This window comes from Trachypithecus francoisi, unplaced genomic scaffold (assembly GCF_009764315.1).
Source record: "Trachypithecus francoisi isolate TF-2019V2 unplaced genomic scaffold, Tfra_2.0 Lachesis_group15, whole genome shotgun sequence".
Lineage (NCBI taxonomy): Eukaryota > Metazoa > Chordata > Mammalia > Primates > Cercopithecidae > Trachypithecus > Trachypithecus francoisi.
In genome coordinates, this window is record NW_022681460.1 from 16,150,298 (window position 1) to 16,176,824 (window position 26,527).

The 26,527-nt window shown below is 40.0% G+C and overlaps 1 long non-coding RNA gene across 1 annotated transcript; it reads left to right on the forward strand.

Moving 5' to 3' along the window:
- The first annotated feature begins 1,785 nt into the window (after positions 1 to 1,785).
- On the forward strand, positions 1,786 to 26,228 carry LOC117097983. Its single transcript, XR_004443128.1, has 3 exons — positions 1,786 to 1,887; positions 14,566 to 14,703; positions 26,003 to 26,228. It is a non-coding gene; the product is annotated as an uncharacterized LOC117097983 (long non-coding RNA).
- The last annotated feature ends 299 nt before the right edge of the window (positions 26,229 to 26,527 follow it).

The following is a 26,527-nucleotide window of genomic DNA, read 5'->3' on the forward strand; positions in this document are numbered from 1 at the left end:
TTATTAAAAGTAGTGCTTAGTAAATACGATCATTCGCAATGACTAATATTTGGAAAAGGTACTTCTGTTCAAAATTGTTGATTTGAAAGTTCACATTTTACCACAATAAAAAAAAAGGGGATATTTTTTAATGGCATAAAGCAAGCAGAGAACAAGAAGGGGAACAAAAACAAACACAATTTTGGAGAGCTAGAAAGTAGATGGTGACCAGGCCCCATGGCTCACACAAATCCCAGCACTTTGGGAAGCCAAGGTGGGTGGATCACTTAAACCCAGAAGTTCAAGATTAGCACAGTCAACATGGTGAAATTCTGCCTCTACTAAAAATACAAAAATGAACCAGGCATGATGGGGCACACCTCTAGTCCCAGCTACTGGGGAGGCCGGGTTGGGAGAATCACCTGAGCCCGAGAAGTTGAGACTGAGTGGGTGTGATCTCCCCACTGCACTCCAGCCTGGGCGACGGGAGTGAGACCCTGTCTCAAAACAAAAACAAAAACAAAAAACAAACAAACAAAAAACATAGATGGTAACTCATAATTGGTCTAATAGACCTGAGGGAAAAAATCTGAAGCCCAAGCCGGAAGTGGAAAACAATGAGCAATGTGATTTACATGGAATCTGTAAAATTCTCAGGAATTAGCAGCACCATTCACCTCTAGATACGGGTCTGGAGATGGAGTTAAAAGCAGAATTCATTGAAAATCTTTTTAAGGAAAATTGTCCCTCAGATACCTGTCCCTGTTCCATGCAGTCAAGCAATTGCTTCTCCCTACCCTAGCAGAAGATGGGAGCTTCAAGCTCTACATACAGCTTTTCAAAAATATTTCTGGACTGAGGGACAATAGGTATAACTGAAGGCAGGGACACCATATTGAACAAATAGAAATTAAGTTAAAATGTACATACTGAAATTTTATTTCCCCAATTCTCTTTCCCACCTGGCTTGCAGAAGGCTGAAATTAAGCCTATATTCTCCAGGAAAGGGGATCAGAAGACTCACTTCTGATGAGTCTTCATCAGAAATTTGACTGCCCCCAAAAAAGTGACTTCAAAAAAATGACCATTTTGAAATTCACATTTAAATTGCCCAATTTATCCTATGTCGAAGCCCATAATTTACAAGTTCCATCAAAGTTTACATTTTATCCAATATAAGCGGATAGCCAAGTAGCTCCAGAGATTCGGAAAAGTATGAAAGGCAGAGACCAAAACAAACAGAAAGACAATTACTTGGAGGAAGCAGAAACTAGGCATTTTAAAGAAAAAATTTTTTAAACTACCATTAGTGATTTTAGAGTTATAAGAACAGGCGTTACATGTAAAAAGTAAGAACAGAATGTTATTTTAAAACACTTAGAAAATGCAGTAGTTCTTGGAAATTAACAACATGATAGAAATTACAAATGTAGTAGACGGTCTGGAAGATACAATTGAGGAAATCTCTCAGGAAGTAAAGGATTAAGATAAAGAGATAGAAAAGAAACAAAAGTAAAGAAAATTAGAAGCCCAGTCTAGGAGATCTAACATTCTACTAATAAGATTCCAGGAGAAAGCAGGGAAAATGTAGAGAATAGGATAAGAAATTATCAAAGAAATAATTCCAGTGGAGGAGCATGGATTTCTAGATTGAAGAATTCCATTAGTTAATCAGTACAGAGGAAGGATACAGACACATTGAGATTCATCACGGTGGAATTTTGGAACACTCAGGATATGGAGAAAATTCTAAAGGTTTCCATAGAGAAAGAACAGACCAAGATAAAGAATCAAATGGCACGGCAATTCTGAAAACCAGTTAGAAGCTGGATGATGATACACTTACAGACTTTATCTCCTATTCACTCTTTATCAGGAAGTTAGTAAAGTATGCTCTCTTTCGGAAAAGTGAGTACACCAAGAAGGGAAAGTAATGGGATCAAGGAAACGAGGGGACCCATGCAAGATACAGGAGAAGGAAATCCTTAAGCTGATGGTGAAAGGAAACACTACGTGATGGCAAAATCAGCTCCTCTGTAGTACAATCAGCCCTATATCTCAAGAGTTAGAGAGGAAAAAAGTTAAAATTTTAATAAAACTATGAGTCCTTAGTGTTTTACTGGAAAAATCACTGAGACCCCTTTTAGATAGAGAGTGGTCATTTTAAAACATGCCCACAAATTCTTTGAAACTCTTTCCTACAAAAGATAGAGATTAATTCCCTCCCTTGATGTGTGCTGGACTGAGTGACTCATAATGAATAGAAAAAAGCTGGAAGTGATGAGATATGTTTTCAGAGCCTACTATAGTAGTAGGATTGATGATTGTTGTGCCCCAGTCCTTTAATTCCCCGAAGAAGACCACCAGAGTCCAGAGTCAAAGCCAAATGGCAAGGATCTTTAATACAAGTTCGAACCTGGACTCCCGACCAAAAACTGTTCAAGAGCCCCCGGCTGGGTCTGAGACAGCGTTATATAGTCAGCAGTAAACAGGCATAGAGTCACAGGGGATTTTATGCAATACAGGTTTGGGATTGGCTGACATTTGAACAAGGCGATTTGGCCGTTTATGATTGGTTCCCGCCTTCTGGGAGTTTCAGTTATTTTTTCAAACATTTATGACCTTTATCAGGGGACTCTCCAGGTGGTGTTTTTTCCAAAGTTGAGATATGGAGGAATGTGTTTGTGTTTGTGCTGGGCTCAGGAAGTTGAGATATATGGAGGAATGTGTTTGTATTGGGCCCAGGGCTGAGGAATGTGTGAGTGTGTTTGATCTCTTTCAATGATCAGGAAATTTCCCTGTGTGTGTGGTTGAGGTGGCGGTTGTGTGTGAGAAAGCCTCATCTTTCTCATGTGGAAGTATTATAAAAACTAATGACTCAGCCAGGCGCGGTGGTTCACGCCTTTAATCCCATCACTTTGGGGGACCGAGGCTGCTGGATCACAAGGTCGGGAGATCGAGACTATCCTTGCCAACATGGTGAAACCCCATCTCTACTAAAAATACAAAAATTAGCTGAGCATGGTGGCACGTGCCTCTAATCCCAGCTACTCAGGAGGCTGAAGCAGGAGAATCGTTTGAACCAGGGAGTCAGAGGTTGCAGTGAGCCAAGATCGCATCACTGCACTCCAGCCTGGGTGACAGAGCAAGACTCCATCTCAAAAAAAAAAAAAAAAAAAAACCTAATGGCTCAAACAGAAAAATCAAAAGACGGCTATAAGCATGCTATGTACAACAATGCAATAAATACCGGAAGAACTGGTTACAAGCGTAGAAAGAGTTGCTATTATGAAGCAGGAAGTGGCAGCAGATGTGGAAGTGGTGGAGGTCAGGGAGGGGAGGAGAGGTATAGGCAAATGATTTACTCTTTTCTGGATCTTTAAACTGTTTGCATGAATATATTTTTAAAGTAAGTTAAAAAAGAAAAGGGAAGAAGATAATTACTTAAATAATCACCAAAATGTATGGAAAGAATCGGTAAATGTTACCAGTGTTACTAATCAGGGTTTTACATCTTTTGCAATGCCTAATTCTCTTTGTGGGGTCCCCCAAATATGGCCGTTGCATATACAGAAAGACATATCTACATGACATTAATCTCCATTTAAGATCTTCCAATGTTTCCTTAACTGATTCAAAATAATCCTATGACTGGAGTCATAATAATGTGCTCTTTGACAAAAATCTGTTAGTGTTTGAGGTGAAACTAAACCCCTAGTGACCACTTCAAGCAGCTATGGTGGTTATTATTTTTCCTCTACTAATTGATAGTATGAAAAAAATTCTAGTTATTAAGATTTCCTTTGTTTTAACCATTGCTTCTATTCACAATGTCACTTAAAACATTTTAAAGCAGGAGCCAATTTGATTGAATAAACATTTATCAAATATTCACAACATGATTATAGTTTAGTGGGGGCAGGAAAAGCCTATAATGAAATAATTATAACACTTTGGGATTCATGCAGATTAATATAATGTACATGTCAGAGAAATAGTAGAGTGGTAATTTGCCTGGGAGCTGCCTCAGATATGTATGCATTGAAGCAAGATACACATTAACAAGTTAATTAAGGAGTAGAAGGGTGATATGGGAAGGTTTTAGAGAACTTGAACGCTGAAGAGGTTTTTGCAAGATGGATTATTTACCAGGTGTAAAGAAGGGGAAGAGCATTTCAGGAAGAAGGAACGGCTTATGAAAAGGGACGGAGGCATGAACAGTATTGTGTATTTAGGAACCAAACTAGTTCAACATTGCCCCAGCACCAGATGCAAGAGCTGGAGTGAAAGGCAGAGGGCAGGTGACAGAAGGCTTTATCGGTCATCATAGGATAATTAGCTGGAGAGACCATGGAGAGGCAGTAAAAAAACTGGTGATGCCATCAGGTATAGATGGATCATTCTGATGAAGGACTTTTTTTTTTTACTTTATATAATGACTACTATATAAACACAGAGAAAAATAGAGTAGTATAATGAACCACCATAGACAAAGATTTGACAATTATTAACGTTTAAAAGATAGTATTTATTGAGGAAAATTTCAAGAATAAACAATAGTGAGAAAATAAGACAATAAAGCTCTATGTACCCATGAACCAGTTTCAACAATTATCAACTCACTGCCGATTTTATCTATGTTCCCACACTTCCCTCCATTACCAGATTTTTGGGGCACATTCCAAATATACCATTTCATTTGTAAACATATAAATATATATCTCTAAAGAAAGGACCCATATAAAAACCGCAATATCACCATCATATCTAAGAAATAACTATTTCTTTCTTTTTTTTTTTTTTAGGAAAGTGACTTTTTTTATTATTTCAATAGGTTTTTGGGGAGCAGGTGCTCTTTGGTTATATGAATAAGTTCTTTAGTGGTGATTTCTGAGATTTTGGTGCACCTGTCACCCAAGCAGTGTACACTTTACCCAGTGTGTAGTCTTTTATCCCTCACCCCTCTCCCACCCTTTCCCCTGAGTGCCCAAAGTCCATTGTATCATTCTTACGCCTTCGTGCCCTCATAGTTTAGCTCTCACCTTTTTTTCTTTTTTTTTTTTTTAGATGGAATCTCACTTTTGTTGCCCAGCTTGGAGTGCAATGGCATGATCTTAGCTCATCGCAACCTCTGCCTCCTGGGTTCAAGCGATTCTCCTGCCTCAGCCTCCTGAATAGCTGGGATTACAGATGCCCACCACCACACCTGGTTAATTTTTGTATTTTTAGTAGAGATGGGATTTCACCGTGTTTGTCAGGCTGGTCTCAAACTCCTGACCTCAGGTGATCTGCTTGCCTCGGTCTCCCAAAGTTCTGGGATTACAGGCGTGAGCCACCGTGCCCAGCCAGCTCCCATTTATGAGTGAGAACATACAATATTTGATTTTCCATTCCTGAATTACTTAACATCATCAAATATCCTGCCAGCATTTAAGTTCCAGCTTACCTCATACGGTTATCTGTTTGAATTGGGATTTAAATAAAGTTTATATATTGCACAATTGAAATGCTCCTTAAATGTCTTTTTTGTTTGTTTAATCAATCCTTTATTTGTAGACATTTGATTCATTAAAAAATTTTAATTGTGGTAAAATACACATAACATGAAACTTATTGTTTGGACGAACGGAGGCAAGATGGTGCACTTCCGGGTTCTTCTTCACCAACTTTTCCTGCGTGCGCGAAAATGCAGCCGGCGACCCGGGAAGGTGCAGACCAACTAGGCATGCGCCAGGTGATGTCAATCCGAAGAGACCAACATTTACCTGGTCGCACCTGCGGAACGCCCCCCCGCCCCCACACGCCCGTGCCCCGCCTATTGCCCCCCCCCATTGCCCTCCCACTCCTAGAAAAGCCGCTCTAGGGGGGGACGCCACGCGAGGCCTTCCTCAGTCCTCCACTCATGTCGGGATGTCAGGACTGCAGGAACTCCGTCCGAGAGCCCCACCGAGGGACTCTGTCGGCCTTCTTTGCTGGAGGCCGACAGACCTCTTCCCCACACCTTAGGTGACCAAAATAAACTTGCAGTTTTGCTCTTACACTTGCCTACTCGCTGGTTCTTTTGTGCCCGCTCTGGTGGTCTTAGAAAAACAAATCAGTTGGTGCCGAAGACCCGGGAGGAGACCCCTCCTCAGGCCTCTAAGAGTTGAGGAACCTCCTCCTGCTCCCATGCGGCAGACGGACCAGGACCTGAGACCCGCTTCCCTCACTCTCACGGCCTCTCTGGGGTAAGTGCCCTTGTCTCCTCTTTACCTCCCTCGGCCAAAATCCTGCGCAGGTCCGAGGTCCATTTTGAGCCACCACGTGGCTCGGGAGACCGGTTCAGGGCGGATACGTCCGCCTGAAGGTAATCTCCACTTTGGCTCCATGAGCCTCCAGTCTGTCTCTGCTGGTTCCAAAGGAGGCTTTGAAGCCAGGCAGAGATCCACTTCCATTTCCATTGTGTCCATTGTGTAAGTAAAGAGGAAACAAACGGGAAACCCCCAGTCCAAATTTCCAAAGAGCACCGGCCTCTCTGGGGTAAGTGCCCTTGTCTCCTCTTTACCTCCCTCGGCCAGAAATCCTGTGCAGGTCCGAGGTCCATTTGGAGCCACCACGTGGCTCGGGAAACCCGTTCAGGACGGAGACGTCTGCCTGAAGGTAATCTCCACTTTGGCTCCATGAGCCTCCAGTCTGTCTCTGCTGGTTCCAAAGGACGCTTTGAAGCCAGGCAGAGATCCACTTCCATTTCCATTGTGTCCATTGTGTAAGTAAAGAGGAAACAAACGGGAAACCCCCAGTCCAAATTTTCAAAGAGCACCCCCTTAGGGTGCCTCCTAGCCAATTTAAAAACCTTACAGGTGGAACAAGACCTTAGGAGGAAGCGGTTAATTTTCCTTTCCACTGTGGCATGATCAACCTCAGCAATTTCTGCCAGTGGCTAGGCAAGTGGTCTGAAATTAATTACATACAAGGCTTTTGGGCCTTATGCTCTCGTCCCGACCTGCCCTATACTCCTCCTTCTCTCCCCTCTCTCTCCAACCCCTCCCTTCCTGCCCAGACTCCTCCTTCCTCCTCCTTATCTACTAGTAATCCACTCGGTCCTGTGCCTCCTTCCGGGCCCCAAACTGGCTGTCTTGAGTCCCCTATCTCTGCCCACACCCTCCTACAGTGTTAGCACCTTTGTGAGAGGTGGCTGGGGCGGAGGGGGTAGTCCGAGTACATGTCCCTTTTTCATTGGCCGATCTTTCCAAAATTGAGAAGCGTTTAGGTGATTTCTCAGCTAATCCCACCATCTACATAAAGGAATTTAGATACCTTTGTCAGTCCTATGACTTAACTTGGCATAACCTCCAGGTTATCCTGACCTCTACCCTAAACTGACTGAGGTTCTAACCCAATATACCCGGTTAGATCTGGCCTCCCCCACAGGGGCCACCATTTTGGCGTCTTATTTCATTTCTCAATCAGCTCCTGACATTCGTAAGAAACTTCAAAAGGTAGAGGATGGTCCTCAGGCACCAATACAAGACCTGGTTAAATTAGCCTTTAAGGTCTATAACTCCAGAGAGGAGATGGCAGGCTTGCCTCAAACAGAAGTTACAGCTCCTAGCAGTGACTTTACAGCCCAGTCGTAACCCCAGGCCAAAGAGTACACACTCCGCAGACTCCAAGGCTACGAAAGGAGCCTGCTATAAGTGCGGCAAGGCAGGACACTATGCCAACAGGTGTCCGCAAGGTCCCCGAGCCCCAATGCAGCCTTGCTATAAGTGCAAGGCATCAGGACATTGGGCCAGTGAATGTCCTAACCCTCGTCCACCAGCAACCTCCTGCCCTGCTTGCTAGCAGGGAGGACACTGGAAGTCTGATTGCCCCACCCTGAGAACAGGTGCCGCGTCTCCACGTGACCCCCCTTCCCAGGATCCTGGGAGCTCCTTCCAGCTCCTACATCTGGACGACGACGACAACTGAAGGTGCCGAGACTCGAGGACCCCCATCACCCTCCCTGAGCCGCGGGTAACTCTCCTGGTAGCGGGTAAGACAATTTTTTAATCAACAGCGAGGCTACCTATTCTGTTTTGCTGTCCTTCTCTGGACCTAGCCTTCCACCCAATATCTCTGTAGTAGGAGTAAGCGGAAAGCCATCCACTCCACAAAAACTCCACTCCTTAATTGCTGCCTGGCCAACAACTACTCTGCGCATTCGTTCCTCATTCCCAGCTAAAAAGGGCCCCTACCGAAAGCAATCAGTGGAAATCAGTTTGGCTTTCCCCCACTCGCCTCAAACTTACTAAATTTTCTTAACTATCTCATACTCCTCAACCTTGCTGGGACCTTCCTTCTGGGTTTTGCCCCTATTCCAACAAATGCTTCCATTCCTCATTCCTATACTAATACTGTGCCTTATTTTATTTTTCATCCGTGAGTCCAAATGCCAACCATAGGCCCCAACCTTAACAACGCCCCTTAACAGCAGGAAGTAGCCAGACAGACCAGGGCGCCCCTTATCACTATTACCAATAAAAGGTTGGAATGTTTGGACTAACGGAGGCAAGATGGTGCACTTCCGGGTTCTTCTTCACCAACTTTTCCTGCGCGCGCGAAAACGCAGCCGGCGACCCGGGAAGGTGCAGATCAACTAGGCATGCGCCAGGTGATGTCAGTCCGAAGAGACTAACATTTACCTGGTCGCACCTGCGGAACGCCCCCCGCCCCCACACGCCCGTGCCCCGCCTATTGCCCTCCCACTCCTAGAAAAGCCGCTCCGGAGGGACGCCACGCGCGGCCTTCCTCAGTCCTCCACTCCTGTCTGGATGTCAGGACTGCAGGAACTCCGTCTGAGAGCCCCACCGGGGGACTCTGTCAGCCTTCTTTGCTGGAGGCCGACAGACCTCTTCCCCACACCTTAGGTGACCAAAATAAACTTGCAGTTTTGCTCCTACACTTGCCTAGTCGCTGGTTCTTTTGTGCCCGCTCTGGTGGTCTTAGAAAAACAAATCACTTATCATCTTAACCATTTTTAAGTGTACATTTCAGTAGTATTAAGTACATTCACAATATTATGGAACCATCACCAATGTCTATCTCCAGAACTCTTTTCATCTTGCAAACTGAAATTCTGTACTCATTAAACAATAGCTCCCCACTCCACACTCTCCTCAACCTCTGGAAACTGCCATTCTTTCTGTCTCTGTGGATTTAACTACTTCTAGGTACTGCATTTGAGTAGAATCATATAGTATTTTTCTTCTTGTGAGTGCCTTGTGTTATATAGCATAATGTCCTCAAGATTCATCCATGTTTTAGCACGTGTCAGAGTTTCCTTCCTTTTTAAGGCAGAGTAATATTTCATTGTATGTATACGTCTTGTTGATCCATTCATCCATTGAAGGACACTTGTGTTGCCTCATATTTTGATGATTGTAAACAATGCCACTATGAACGTGGGTTTACAAACATCTCTTTGAGACTCTGCTTTCAATTTTGTGAGACATATTAGCAGAGCAAAATTTCTAGATCTTTTGGCAATTCTTTTTAAGTTTTTGAGGAATCAGTATAATGTTTTTCATAGCAGTTGCACCACTTTATATTTCCACCAACAATTCTCAAGAATTTAATTTCTCCACATCCTCACTAACACTTGTTTTTTTTTTGGTGTTTTGATAGTAGCCATCCTAATATGTGTAAATTGTTTTCTCATTGTGGTTTTGATTTGCATTCCCCTAATCATCAGTGATGATGAGCATCTTTTCATGTGCTTATTGGCCATTTGTAGATCTTTGGGATAATGTCTCTTCAAGTCCATTGTCTATTGTTTAATCATAATGGTTTTCTATGTTGAGTTGTCTCAGTTCCTTAATATTTTGGATACAAACTCCTTGTCAGATATATGATTTGCAAATATTTTCTCTCATTCTGTGGATTGCATTTTATTTTGTTGATTGTGCCCTTTGATGCACAAAAGTTTTAAATCCTAACGTGGTTCAATTTATATATATTTTTAAAATTTGTTATCTGCTTTCGTTGTCATATGCAGAATTTTTAAAGGATAAAACTGTTAAGAGTTCATACTGACAATTTCGAATTCAAATTCTGCACTACAAGTTTTTTCCTTTTAGCTTAACTTTATCAAACTTTTTAAAATTTTATTTTTTATTAACAAATAATAATTGTACATATTCATGGGGTACATAGTGATGTTTTGATACATATTATGTATAGTGATCATTTAGGGTAATTAGCATTTCCATCATCTCAAACATTTATCATTTCTTTGTATTGGGAATGTTTAATATTCCTCCTTTAGCTATTTGAAACTATACATTATTGCTAGCTATAGTCATCCCACAGTGGTGTAGAGCACAAACTCACCTTCTTAATCCTTTCTCATGCCAAAAATCCCAGGTCCTAATAGCATTAACATAATTACTACTTTTCTCTATACCACAATATGCATCCAAATAAGTGTGCAAATCACTTTACACAATAAACAAGGTGTATTTTGAGAAGTCTGGCCTTTATCCTTATTGTATTTGCATCCACCCTGTTTCTTCCCTCAAATGGCAGCCTTTTAAAAAATGTTTTGAATTAGCCTTCCATTTAAAATATATATATATAAAATCCCTCCTTCCTAGATAAATGTTAGTTTATGATGTACACTTTTATCTACCTCCTTTTTTAACTTAATATATTCTAGTGGTCATCATGCCATGCAGTAAATAAGATTTTACTCATTACTTTTTCTTTTTTTTTTGAGACAGGGTTTCATTCTGTCACCCAGACTGAAGTGCAATGGTGTGATCACAGCTCACTGTAGGCTCAACCTCCTGGCCACAAGCAATTCCCCCACTCAGACTCCCAACTAGCTGGGACCGTAAGTGCGTGCCACCATGCCTGGCTAATTTTTTAGTTTTTGTAGAGATGGGGGTCTCCCTGTTTCCCAAGGTGGTCTTGAACTCCTGGGCTCAGGTCATCCTCCTGCCCCAGCCTCCTAAACTGCTGGGATTGCAAGCATGCACTACCGTGCCTGGCTACTCATTACTCTTTAAAATAGCAATATAGCACTCTACTCTGTGTGGATATATTATAGTTTATTCAATCAGTCTTCTATTGATAGACGTTTGGTGGTTTTTATTTTTAGTTTAGTTAATACAAATACATCTACCATATTTTGTCACATTTAAGTAACCTTTTTTGTTAATTAGTTTAAAGAAAAATACAGACATGTTATTTTTTCCAACTTAATATATATCTCTAAAAATAATATGCTAACTAATCACGCTACCATTATCATACATAACATGATTAACAAAGCGGCAGTTGGTTTTCAGAAAGAGCAAGAAGAAAAAGCCACTACTGTGGTGAGAAAAAACAAAACTAAGGCAGTGGCAGTGTGTACTGACAATAGGAAATTTACTCGACGGACATTTAGGGTGGGGTGTTAGGGGGAGTTATTCATCAAGCCTTTGTGATATAATAAGCATTTTTATTGTGGTTATTTTAAGATGACTTCAATTTACCTACTATGAGGGTAAAACAAACTCCTTTGATTACGTACACATTTCCATTCTATTATAGTCCATATGGTTTTAATCTTAAAGCACGAGCCTTGAGGAAAATGAATCTGTGAGGGAACAAAAAGATAGGTAGAATAAAGAACATGTACCCCATTTATCACAAAGACTTTAGTTATACCAGAAAATTAAAGGGGACAGCACATAACTCAGGAAATATGCAGTGAAATTATGGTCTCCAGCCTAATCCCCACTTTCTTGAGCAAAACAAACCATATGGTTTTGTCCATGACCAGTCAAGATATCCTAGATGTCCTCATGACCAAATGAGTCTGTAATTACAAAGGCGCATTCCATAGATTTTATATTGGTAAGTTAGAGAATCTTTTATGAAAAGTTTGACATTAACAGTAGAAAACCTAATGCATAATATGAAATGGAGAATAATCTTCTGCAATAGTGCAACTACACATGTAGATTATCATCTCATTTATTCATTCATTCTGCAATTTCATAACATAATAAAAATACCATAGAGTATTTGACTGAGTGTCAGGGATTGTGCCAGGTGCTGGGAGTACAAAGACAAATAATATGTGCTCTTTGCCAAAGAACTCACAGACTATCTGGGAAGAAAGACATGCAGGAAAATACTCAACATATAGGGTAGAGACATGTGAGAGACACTAAGAGAATTGGAGATTAGAGGGAAACTCAGTCTAGAGGTGGAATGGGGACATGAGCCAGTAAGGATAGTTTTCATTGAGTAGGTGACATATGCAGTTGGTTGATCAGTTGGACTTCATGTGATGGATAAGGAGCATAGTATGAACTGGAAATGGACAGGAACACTTCTGAGAGGTTTCTGGTGTGGATGTACCACTGTCTCACTGGTGTTTTATGGAAATCACTTGATTTTAGTGTGGAGAGTGAAATGGAGGTGGGAGTAATTGGCAGTTACTCCCATTACCGCCAGTGGTTTCTAACCACTTAGAAGTAACTTTGAGAATACAGATGAGGCCCTCAACTAAGGGGCAAAGGAAAATCAAGATGAATTTAAGATGTAGGATTAAAAGAACTCGATGACGGATTGGATGTAAATAGAAAGAGAGAAAGCGGTCAGAAATAAATAGAACTTTTTAGTTTTGACAATAGGGTCATTAACTAGGAAATGAAATTTTGGAGAAAACAGAGATTTAGCAGGGAGAAAAGGAAATAATGAGTTGGGTTTAGGGCACACCAAATACATGCTTATGGGACATGTAGTTGCAGTCACTATTAGGGAATAGTAGCAGATCGGTGAAGAAGGTAGAGAAGAGAAGTTTTCTGTGTAAAGTCTATCCAGGGAAAACATCTACCTTGAGAACATGCCAACCATAGAGCCACACGCATACCACCATTTGGGGAAGGTAAAAGAATTATAGGAGACTGAAAGAGACTTAGAATTATTAGCCAGCAGAAATACAGGAGAAGAATCAAGGTGGAGATATTTCTCTGAAGCCTATCAAGAAGAAAGAACCAAGGAAGGAGAAGTCAGGAGTGTCAGGCACTGTAAAGAGATAAAAAATAGACCAGGAATAAAATGCTGATTTTATTGGGGAGATAAAGATGTAATTTGTGACAGTAAATAAAGTTTCAGTAGAACATGGGATTAGAAACCGGACTGCAGTCAATTGGGATGTGTCAGCAAATGAAGAATCAACAAGTCTGAGAACAATGGGTGCCAGTCATTAAGTATCTAACCTTTCAAAGAAGTATTATAGTATTGCGCCATTTTACTCAAGGGAAGGGGATGTGCTTAAGGCCACTGGTCTAGTCAGTGGCAAGGTAAGCATTTTAACATAGGATCATCCAGTTTCCAAACTGGCAATCCTTCTGCCACAATGTTTTCTTAAAGTTTGCCAGTGAAAGGATGAGGGAGACACTGGTGGACTGTTAGGAAAGAATTGTCAAGGGAATGTTCTTTCTAGAATGGTAGAAACTTGAGCACGCTTTCAGATATAGGAGAAGGAACCAGTGGAAAGGGAAGAGAGATAGGTGATGAAAGTCACTGAAGACCTAGTAGGAACTAGAGCACTCATGTCTCTCTAAGAATAAGCAATTCTATATACTAGTAATTATTTATTCAATCTGCTCTTCCCTAAGATTTTCCTCATGACATCAAATCAACCCTGCAGGGCTCATAATTTCATTAATTAAAAAAGATTAACTATTTTATTTCATCTCGAAGACCATCTTTGGTCATAAAATTTTATCTTTATAGCTTTTCCTATAAAGTCTGCCATCCCAGAACTAGAAAGAACTGATGAAGATTACATGGTTTCTGTTTCTGTCTCCAACCTAAATTTGCCAAAAATATGCCTGCCTCTAAAAGGTAGCTACCAGGAATATCATCAACACTTAGTTTAATTATGTTTAACTTTAGATAATAGAGAACAAATCTTTGCCAAAAGACACCTAGCTGAATTCATGCATGGAAGTACCATCATAATTGCCAGGACTGGAAACATGGTATTCTTGATAAAGAATTGCCCTTTGAGCTGTCTAGACTTGAGCAACCAGTATTGGTGCCTTTTTCTTCCATTCATTCATTTTGATTTGATATCTTCATGAGGCACTCCACCCAGCAGGTGTTCAGAAAGCTTTAAATTGGCATTTTTTCACATGTTTAGGGTGCCAAAAATATAGTTTTGACCTGAAGTTCTTCCAGACTGTCTAAACATCTTAGGCAGCCACAAGACAATCACAGATAAGGTTCTGGGGGAACACTGACAGTGGGGGGAGTACTGACAGTGGGAGCAGAAATTTTCTTCTTTATCTCATTTTTTAAGCACCCCTGAAGCAGTAAAAATCATCTCTGGTCTATTTACTTAGTGGCTCCAACTCTTGTGCTGCTTTTTCTGGGGATATTTTTGTTTTCAATAGTGGCATTTGTCAGCTTTTCACATTTCTTTGACATCTTTGGGACAATCATTATACAAGCCTTGGTAGTCCTAATATGTGGCTTTCTACGGCTTTCTTCAGTGGTCATTTCTATGTGTGTATTATGAGCATTTTTGGAATGCTCAAAACAGTATACCTTTCTGTGTTCTAGATGTAAGAGTACTTGGGAAATTTTGTAGCCACAAATCTGCTCCTTGTTTGGAAGAGTTCCCTAAGATAGCCTACGATCAAATCTCCCATCTCCTTGGAGACACAGGAAATTGTACTTATGATCCATGGAGAATCTCAGGTAAGTATGTCTGGGCAGGCTATTATCCCCATGTTAGTGCCTTTGTAAAGAATCATTCATTAGAGCACAGGGAAGTAAAGGTCATGTGTATTTTCTTCCCAAGCATTTGCATGATCATGCACTCTGAAGGCTGGGTTATCTTCTACTTTGAGGGCTTAAGTGCTGAGAATATGGACAGTATTCTACAGCACAAAGTATCCTCATCCAGCCTCTGTTCACCTACATCTCTACAAAGACCTTGGACCATGTTTCATAGGGAAGATTAAGGCCAACGGTCATGAACTTGATCAGCGTCTTCCCCACACATCTCTAATCCAATCCCCTAATCTGCCCACTTTCAACTTCATCATGGCTTTCTCAGGAGAAAGGGTAATATTTATGAAGTTCAGACCTTTCTCCCATCATCTTTATCCTGCCCTCTCCCACTTCCTCACAAGTTATTCCCTCTCTTTTATGTTTTCAAAATGCCTGGATTCTTAAGGAAAACAACACCACCAACAACAAACTAAAGTTAACAGAGCAAACAGCCCAACCTTGCACTCAGTGTCCATTTACAGTCCAGTACCTTAACAGAATTATCTGCACATAGGGTCTCACCTCCTATTGACTCCTCTATCTTCAGTGAAGCCTCCGCCTCCACCACTGCCCTGAAATTGCTAAGATGCAAAGACCTCCTCTACACCAGTTCCAGCCTCCCTTTTCTGGCCTAACTTGATTGCTTTTCGGTGGCATCTAACACCTGCGACCCCTTTATTTTCCTTGAAATTTGACTTTGGTGTCACCGGTTTCTCCCTTCTACGTCTCTGGCTGAAAGTTCAGCCTGACTTGTTCTTTTCTTTTCTTATTGCCCCTTGAATGGTGGTATTTCTCAAGATTCTATCTTTGCCCCTTATATTTTCTCAAGTCCATATTCTGTTCAGATGTTACCATTCATCTCCACTGCTGTTACTATTGTTTATACGCTGATGACGCCGAAGTCTATCTTCAGTTCAGACCTCTCTTTTGAGCTCCTGGTATTGTCTGGATGTTTCAAAGGCACCTCAAACTCAAAGTATTCCAAGGTTATCAGCTTCTTCTTTTTAGCTGACTTCTCCTGTGGTTCCTCCACTCACTCAGCCCCCTAAGCAAGATCCTCAGGAGCCATTGCCAACTCCCTGAACTCACCAGCTGCACATCTTAATGCGCTTAAAGCACTGGCAAGTTTAGTTTCTTTGTAATTTCACAGCTACCCCCACTACAAACTTAATGCCTCACAGATTGTTGAAAATTAAATGATATACCACATATGCCTGGCATCTGATAAAAATGTTAATTGAATCCAAATCTTAAAAATCAGCATTTCCAGGTGCTTGAATTGTTTGGTATCCATTGGGAATTAACATTTCCTCTTCCATGTCATCAAAATCTTTGTGATTCACACACTACACAGGAAGGGCAAGTCACTAAATACAGTTTTCTGGCTTTAAAGATTTATATCACTGAATAGTTCCTGAAATGAGAGGGTTGTTCTGAATTTAGAATCCTTAGTGACTCCTGATGTGATTTAGGATTCCAGTGGAAATAGGTGTAGCAAGGGCCTGAAATGTATAAATTTTTTGGCTGTTTTATTTTAAGAGGTACCACCAATTCAAAACTGTGTTTTCTCCCTGTGGAATCTCCCTTTTCTAGGTCTTGTGTGCTGAGTAGTTGTACAACATAATGCAACCTTCTATTTTCTTAGTCCTGTGAACGTTTCCTTTTTGTGAAGAGGAGAGTCATGCAAATACAAGTTTCATTTCATTGAACATTAAACCATGTGAAAATGTAATAATAAGTAATTAATATTTTTGGTATTCTCAAATACATTACAGATTATCTGACCTATCATATATTTGTCATACAATGAACTTTGTTGCATTGCTATTAATAGAGATGAGAGAATCAGAAAATTAATTAGTTTGGATCCTGTTGATTAAAGGTAACAGAAAACTAACTCTATTCTCTTAAGAACACAGTAAATTTATTGATGCGAGTAACTGAAATTCCAGAGGCAGGGCAGGCTTTTCTTCTCTTCATTCATCCTCCTGATCCTCCCTATGTCAGCAGGAACCAGAGCCAACTATTTCCATAGACAGACGGAATGAGAAAGGAGCGGGGTGGCAGGGCGGTGGGTCGGAGAGAGAGACAGAGAGAGGGAGAGATCCTCTTTCCATAACCATAGAGTAAAAATTGCAGCAATTGGGCCATGCCAGAACTATTGATTGTTGTCTGGGGAGTACTATGTGTGGACTGGCTTAGATCTGGAAGGCAAGGAAGTAGTTTTAAACCGAGAATGAGCCACCTGAAGTAGATGTGTTGTTTAATTAAATGGTGGCTCCTAAGGAGAAATGTCACTGAATTAGAAGAGGGGAAGATATAGGAAGCTAACAAATGTCTATTACATGAAATATAATTAAAATAAAATGGAAATGCCCACAAGAGAAAGCAGGAGAGATCTAAAATTGACACTCTAACATCACAATTAAAAGAACTAGAGAGGCAAGAGCAAACACATTCAAAAGCTAGCAGAAGGCAAGAAATAACTAAGATCAGAGCAGAACTGAAGGAGATAGAGACACAAAAAACCCTCCAAAAAATCAATGAATCCAGGAGTTGGTTTTTTGAAAAGATCAACAAAATTGACAGACCGCTAGCTAGACTAATAAAGAAGAAAAGAGAGAGGAATCAAATAGATGCAATAAAAAATGATAAAGGGGATATCACCACCGACCCCACAGAAATACAAACAACCATCAGAGAATACTATAAATGCCTCTACGCAAATCAACTAGAAAATCTAGAAGAAATGGATAATTTCCTGGACACTTACACTCTCCCAAGACTAAACCAGGAAGAAGTTGAATCCCTGAATAGACCAATAGCAGGCTCTGAAATTGAGGCAACAATTAATAGCCTACCCACCAAAAAAGTCCAGGACCAGATGGATTCACAGCTGAATTCTACCAGAGGTACAAGGAGGAGCTGGTACCATTCCTTCTGAAACTATTCCAATCAATAGAAAAAGAGGGAATCCTCCCTAACTCATTTTATGAGGCCAACATCATCCTGATACCAAAGCCTGGCAGAGACACAACAAAAAAAGAGAATTTTAGACCAATATCCCTGATGAACATCGATGCAAAAATCCTCAATAAAATACTGGCAAACCGGATTCAGCAGCACATCAAAAAGCTTATCCACCATGATCAAGTGGGCTTCATCCCTGGGATGCAAGGCTGGTTCAACATTCGCAAATCAATAAACGTAATCCAGCATATAAACAGAACCAAAGACAAGAACCACATGATTATCTCAATAGATGCAGAAAAGGCTTTTGACAAAATTCAACAGCCCTTTATGCTAAAAACGCTCAATAAATTTGGTATTGATGGAACGTACCTCAAAATAATAAGAGCTATTTATGACAAACCCACAGCTAATATCATACTGAATGGGCAAAAACTGGAAAAATTCCCTTTGAAAACTGGCACAAGACAGGGATGCCCTCTCTCACCACTCCTATTCAACATAGTGTTGGAAGTTCTGGCTAGGGCAATCAGGCAAGAGAAAGAAATCAAGGGTATCCAGTTAGGAAAAGAAGAAGTCAAATTGTCCCTGTTTGCAGATGACATGATTGTATATTTAGAAAACCCCATTGTCTCAGCCCAAAATCTCCTTAAGCTGATAAGCAACTTCAGCAAAGTCTCAGGATACAAAATTAATGTGCAAAAATCACAAGCATTCTTATACACCAGTAACAGACAAGCAGAGAGCCAAATCAGGAATCAACTTCCATTCACAATTGCTTCAAAGAGAATCAAATACCTAGGAATCCAGCTTACAAGGGATGTAAAGGACCTCTTCAAGGAGAACTACAAACCACTGCTCAGTGAAATCAAAGAGGACACAAACAAATGGAAGAACATACCATGCTCATGGATAGGAAGAATCAATATCGTGAAAATGGCCATACTGCCCAAGGTGATTTATAGATTCAATGCCATCCCCATCAAGCTACCAATGACTTTCTTCACAGAAGTGGAAAAAACGGCTTTAAAGTTCATATGGAACCAAAAAAGAGCCCGCATTGCCAAGACAATCCTAAGTCAAAAGGACAAAGCTGGAGGCGTCACGCTACCTGACTTCAAACTATACTACAAGGCTACAGTAACCAAAACAGCATGGTACTGGTACCACAACAGAGATATAGACCAATGGAACAGAACAGAGTCCTCAGAAATAATACCACACATCTACAGCCATCTGATCTTTGACAAACCTGAGAGAAACAAGAAATGGGGAAAGGATTCCCTATTTAATAAATGGTGCTGGGAAAATTGGCTAGCCATAAGTAGAAAGCTGAAACTGGATCCTTTCCTTACCCCTTATACGAAAATTAATTCAAGATGGATTAGAGACTTAAATGTTAGACCTAATACCATAAAAACCCTAGAAGAAAATCTAGGTAGTACCATTCAGGACATAGGCATGGGCAAGGACTTCATGTCTAAAACACCAAAAGCAACGGCAGCAAAAGCAAAAATTGACACATGGGATCTAATTAAACTAAAGAGCTTTTGCACAGCTAAAGAAACTACCATCAGAGTGAACAGGCAACCTACAGAATGGGAAAAAATTTTTGCAACCTACTCATCTGACAAAGGGCTAATATCCAGAATCTACAAAGAACTCAAACAAATTTACAAGAAAAAAACAAACAACCCCATCAAAAAGTGGGGAAAGGATATGAACAGACATTTCTCAAAAGAAGACATCCATACAGCCAACAGACACATGAAAAAATGCTCATCATCACTGGCCATCAGAGAAATGCAAATCAAAACCACAATGAGATACCATCTCACACCAGTTAGAATGGCAATCATTAAGAAGTCAGGAAACAACAGGTGTTGGAGAGGATGTGGAGAAATAGGAACACTTTTACACTGTTGGTGGGATTGTAAACTAGTTCAACCATTATGGAAAACAGTATGGCGATTCCTCAAGGATCTAGAACTAGATGTACCATATGACCCAGCCATCCCACTACTGGGTATATACCCAAAGGATTATAAATTACTCTACTACAAAGATACATGCACACGTATGTTTATTGCGGCACTATTCACAATAGCAAAGACTTGGAATCAACCCAAATGTCCATCTGTGACAGACTGGATTAAGAAAATGTGGCACATATACACCATGGAATACTATGCAGCCATCAAAAAGGATGAGTTTGCGTCCTTTGTAGGGACATGGATGCAGCTGGAAACCATCATTCTTAGCAAACTATCACAAGAAGAGAAAACCAAACACCGCATGTTCTCACTCATAGGTGGGAACTGAACAATGAGATCACATGGACTCGGGAAGGGGAACATCACACACTGGGGCCTATCATGGGGAGGGGGGAGGAGGGAGGGATTGCATTGGGGAGTTATACATGATATAAACGTCATGCACATGTACCCTAGAACTTAAAGTATAATAAAAAATAAAAATAAAAAAAAAAAAAAAAAAAAAACAAACAAAGCAAAAAAAACTACAATGAGATACCCCTACCTACTCTATGAGAATGGTTAAAATTTAAAAGACTGACAATGTCAAGTATTTGAGATCACCAATGTATACACTGTCAAAACTCACTGAATCTTTTAAATGTATGCAATTTATACTATGCAAATTAAATCTAAAATTAATTTTAAAAAAAAAAAAAAAAAAAAAAAAAAAAAAAAAATAAAATGGAAGAGGAAATAAAAGAGAAAGTAAGGAGTTCCAGGAAGATTCCATGGAAAAGAAAAAAGAGAAGATTCGGTAGTGGCCACAGGTCTGCTAAAAAATGGAAGACAAAAGAAACAGAAGGAAGAAAAATAAAGATTTTTTAAAATTTTACTTTAAGTTCTGGGATACATGTGCAGAATGTGCAGGTTTGTTACATAGGTATACATGTGCCATGGTGGTTTGCTGCACCCATCAATCTGTCATCTAGGTTTTAAGCCCCACATGCATTAGGTATTTGTCCTAATGCTCTCCCTCCCCTTGTCCCTAACCCCCAACAGGCCCTGGAGTGTGATGTTCCCCTCCCTGTATCCATGTGTTCACATTGTTCAGCTCCCACTTATGAGTGATAACGTGCAGGGTCTAGTTTTCTGTTATTGTGTTAGTGTCCCTGCAAAGGACACAAACTCATTCTTTTTATGGCTGCATAATATTCCATGGTGTATATGTGCCACATTTTTTTTTTATCCAGTCAATCATTGATGGGCATTTGAGTTGGTTCCAAGTCTTTGCTATAGTAAATAGTGCTTCAATAAACATATGTGTGCATGTGTCTTTATAGTAGGATGATTTACAATCCTTTGGGTACATACCCAGTAATGGGATTGCTGGGTCAAATGGTATTTCTGGTTCTAGATCCTTGAGGAACTGACACACTGTCTTCCACAATGGTTGAACTAATTTAAAATCCCACTGTCGGTGTAAAAGCATTCCTATTTCTCCACATCCTCTCCAGCATCTGTTGTTTCCTGACTTTTTAATGATCGCTGTTCCAACTGGCGTGAGATGGTATCTTACTGTGGTTTTGATTTGGATTTCTCTAATAATCAGTGATGATGAGTTTTTTTTCATATGTTTGTTGGCCACATAATTGTCTTCTTTTGAGGAGTGTCTGTTCATATCCTTCATCCACTTTTTGATAAGATTGTTTTTTTCATGTAAATTTAAGTTCCTTATGGATTCTGGATATTAGCCTTTCGTCAAATGCACACTTTGCAAAAATTTTCCCCCATTCTGTAGCTTTCCTGTTCACTCTGATGATAGTTTCTTTTGCTGGGCAGGAACTCTTTAATTTGATTAGATACCACTTGTCAATTTTGGCTTTTGTTGCCATTGCTTTTGGTGTTTTAGTCATGAAGCCTTTGCCCATGCCTATGTCCTGAATGGTACTGCCTAGGTTTTCTTCTAGGGTTTTTATAATTTTAGGTCTTACATTTAAGTCTTTAATCCATCTTGAGTTAATTTTTGTATAAGGCTTAAGGAAGGGGCCGAGTCGGGCTGGGCGTGGTGGCTCAAGCCTGTAATCCCAGCACTTTGGGAGGCCAAGACGGGCAGATCACGAGGTCAGGAGTTCGAGACTATCCTGGCTAACACGGTGAAACCCCGTCTCTACTAAAAAAACACAAAAAGCTAGCCGGGCGAGGTGGCTGGCTCCTGTAGTCCCAGCTACTCGGGAGGCTGAGGCAGGAGAATGGCGTAAACCCGGGAGGCGGAGCTTGCAGTGAACTGAGATCCGGCCACTGCAGTCCAGGCAGGCGACAGAGCGAGACTCCGTCTCAAAAAAAAAAAAAAAAAAAGGAAGGGGCCGAGTTTCAGTTTTCTGCATATGGCTAGCCAGTTTTCCCAGCACCATTTATTAAATAGGGAACCTTTTCCCCATTGCTTGTTTTTGTCAGGTTTGTCTAAGATCAGATGGTTGTAGCTGTGTGGTGTGATTTCTGAGGCCTCTGTTCTGTCCCATTGGTCTATATGTCTGTTTTGGTACCATACCATGCTGTTTTGGTTACTGTAGCCTTGTATATAGTTTGGAGTCAGGTAGAGTGATGCCTCCAGCTTTGTTCTTTTTGCTTAGGATTGTCTTGGCTATATGGGCTCTTTTTTGGTTCCATATGAAAATTAAAGTAGTTTTTTCTAATTCTGTGAAGAAAGTCAATAGTAGCTTGATGGGAATAGTATTGAATATATAAATTACTTTGGGTAATATGGCCATTCACAATATTGATTCTTCCTATCCATGAGCATGGAAATTTTTCCATTTTTTTGTGTATGTCCTCTATTATTTCCTTGAGCAGTGGTTTGCAGTTCTCCTTGAAGAGGTCATACACGTCCCTTGTAAGTTGTATTCCTAGGTATTTTATTCTCTTTGTAGCAATCGTGAATGGGAGTTCACTCATGATTTGACTCTCTGCTTGTTTATTATTGGTGTATAGGAATGCTTGTGATTTTTGCACATTGATTTTGTATCCTGAGACTTTGCTGAAGTTGCTTATTAGCTTAAGGAGTTTTGGGGCTGAGACAATGGAATTTTCTAAATATACAATCAAACGGAGACAATTTGACTTCCTGCCTTCCTAATTGAATACCCTTAGTTTCTCTTGCCTGATTGCCCTAGCCAGAACTTCCAGTACTATGTTGAACAGGAGTGGTGAGAGAGGGTATCCTTGTCTTGTGCCAGTTTTCAAAAGGAATGCTTCCAGCTTTTGTCCATTCAGTATGATATTAGCTATGGATTTCTCATAAATAGATCTTATTATTTTGAGATGTGTTCCATCAATACCCAGTTTATTGATAGTTTTTAGCATGAAGGGATGTTGAATTGTATCGAAGGCCTTTTCTGCATCTGTTGAGATATTATGTGGTTTTTGTCATTGGTTCTATTTATGTGATGGATTACCTTTATTGATTTGCATATATTGAACCAGCCTGGGGGAGGAGAAATAAAATCCTTTCCAGAGAAGCAAATGCTGAGGGATTTTGTCACCACCAGGCCTGCCTTACAAGAGCTCCTGAAGGAAGCACTAAATATGGAAAGGAAAAACCAGTACCAGCCACTGGAAAAACACACCCAAATATAAAGACCAACGATACTATGAAGAAACCACATCAACTAATGTGCAAAATAACCAGCTAGCATCATGGTGACAGGATCAAATTCACACATAACACATACATTTAATTGACTTTAAATGTAAATGGGCTAAATGCCCCAATTAAAAGACATAGACTGGCAAATTGGATAAAGAGTCAAGATCCATTGGTATGTTGTATTCAGGAGACCCATCTCCTGACACATATAGGATCAAAATAAAGGGATGGAGGGAGATTTACCAAACAAATGGAAAGCAAAAAAAAGCAAGATTGCAATTCTAGTCTCTGATAAAACAGACTTTAAGCCAACAGACATAGAAAAACACAAAAACGGGCAATGCATAATGGTAAAGGGATCAATGCAACAAGAAGAACTAACTATCCTAAATATATATGCACCCAATACAGGAGCACCCAGATTCATAAAGCAAGTTCTTAGAGACCTACAAAGAGACTTAGACTCCCATACAATAATAATGGGAGACTTTAATACCCACTGTCAATATTAGACAGATCAACGATACAGAAAATTAACAAGGATATCCAGGACTTGATCTCAGCTCTAGACCAAGCAGACCTAATAGACATATATGGAACTCTCCACCCCAAATCAATAGAATATACATTCTTCTCAGGACCACATCACACTTATTCCAAAATTGACCACATAATTGGAAGTAAAACACTCCTCAGCAAATGCAAAAGAACGGAAATCATAACAAACTGTCTCTCAGACCACAGTTCAATAAAATTAGAACTCAGGATTGAGAAACTCTCTCAGAACTGCACAACTACATGGAAATTTAACAACCTGCTTCTTAATGACTACTGGGTAAATAACAATATTAAGGCAGAAATAAATAATTTCTTTGAAATCAATGAGAACAAAGAGACAACATACCAGAATCTCTGGGATACAGCTAAAGCAGTGTTAAGAGGGAAATATATAGCACTAAATGCCCATATCAGAAAGCTAGAAAGATCTGAAATCAACACCCAAACATCACAATTAAAATAACTAGAGAAGCAAGAGCAAATAAATTCAAAAAATAGAAGACAAGAAATAACTAAGATCAGAGCAGAACTGAAGGAGATAGAGACATGAAAAACTCTTCAAAAAAATCAGTGAATCCAGGAGCTGGTTTTTTGAAAAGATTAACAAAATAGATAGATCACTAGCTAAACTAATAAAGAAGAAAAGAGAGAAGAATCAAATAGACATGATAAAAAATGATAAAAGAGATATCACCACTGATCCCATAGAAATACAAACTATGATCAGAGAATACTACAAACACCTCTATTAGATCAGTAAGAGAAAAAATTAACAAGGATATCCAGGACTTGAACTCAGCTCTGGACCAAGCGGACCTAATAGACACTACAGAACTCTGCACCCCAAATCAACTGGAAAAAGATTTCAACAAATAAACTGGAAAATATAGAAGAAATGAATAAATTCCTGGACATAGACACCCTCCCAAGACTAAACAGGAGGAAGTGGAATTCCTGAATAGACCAATAACAAGTTTTGAAATTGAGGCAGTAATTAATAGCCTACCAACCAAAAAAAGTCCAGGACCAGATGGATTCACAGCCAAACTCTACCTGAGGTGAAAAGAGGAGCTGGTACCATTCCTTCTGAAACTATTCCAAACAATAGAAAAAGAGAGAATCCTCCCTAACTTATTTTATGAGGCCAGCATCATCCTGATACCAAAACCTGGCAGAAACCGAACAAAAAAAGAAAATATCCCTGATGGACATCGATAGAAAAATCCTCAATAAAATACTGGCAAACTAAATCCAGCAACACATCAAAATGCTTATCCACCACAATCAAGTTGACTTCATCCCTGGGACACAAATAAATATTTAATTAGGAAAGACAGCCTGAGTTCAAGGGAGAACAAGAATTACCCCCCAGAAGGTCTATTTATTAACTTTTTTTTGTGAAAGAGCCCCAACTTTTGATTTGTTTTGTTTAGCTCTTCTTTTCTAATGAAAAGTAAAATTTTGCTAATGATTGTTGTGGCTGTGCCTTGTTTTCAATGTTAGAGTGACACTTGCTAACTGAGTAAGACTTGACCATTTCCTTCTGAGATCACACATTGGTACATTATACCTGCTACATCCCTCCCTGTCTGTTGGTGGTTTGTCTTAGACCCTACTGGTTGACGCTGGTTATGTCCAGCTAAAGTTCTGGAAGGTTTATTAGGATGAAGAAATGCAGACACTGGTCAGATTTTTCAAGGAATATGCAACTAAGTGGAGTAAACAAAATTTGGCTTTCTCTCTTAACAAGAAGGATACAGAGTCTTTTGTCATATGAAGTTTCCTGAGCTGGAAGGATGCATCCATCACAGACTCCTTCAGTGTTACTGAAGAGATATTAGCTTCCAAAGCTGGTGAAGTAAACTGAAGTATAACAACTACCCAAAGACTATAGCCCAGCAGGAGACACTTAACAGTGACACTTAGCATTTACTGTGTTAGTTAACATTTAGCAGATCTTTGTTAAAGTAGTAGCAGATTATTCTTAAAGTAGTCTCTGGATACAAAAGTTTTAATATCATCCTCTTACTTCAAGCATGTGATTTTCCAGATTTCTCCTTTTGTCTCTCATAAACAGGGAGAAGAGGAAACTTTCCACTTATTCACCATTATTCATTCCAACTGCTAAAGAGATCCAGGCTCCTAACAGCTAATAAATGAAACTGAGAGGTTTGAGAAGACAATAAATAAGCGTACAGAATGCTGAGGCAGGTATTTCTGATTCCTGGCAACTGCAATCAGTGAACAGACAACCAAAGCAGGCCTCCTCAGTTAATAGCTTGGGCAATATCTGGTGTAGTCATTTAAGAGCATTGCACTACGTCTCTGCCCCAAACATTTCCTCCTCTTTTACTTTGCTGAGGTGACAAAAAAAAACTCTGCTTTAATCAAGGTTTTGGGTTCAGAGTAAAGGCTTTTATAGAATAAAAATAAAAAATAATCTAAAATAAAAATATTACATAACCCTGTAGTTATGCTGTGTAGTTATGCTGTGTAAGTTCCTTAAGCTCTTTATCAGAGAAACCCAGCTTTACACAATGGTGATGAAAACATACTTGGAGCCCAGGGAAGGATGTGTAATCGCTCTTTATTGTTTCTATGG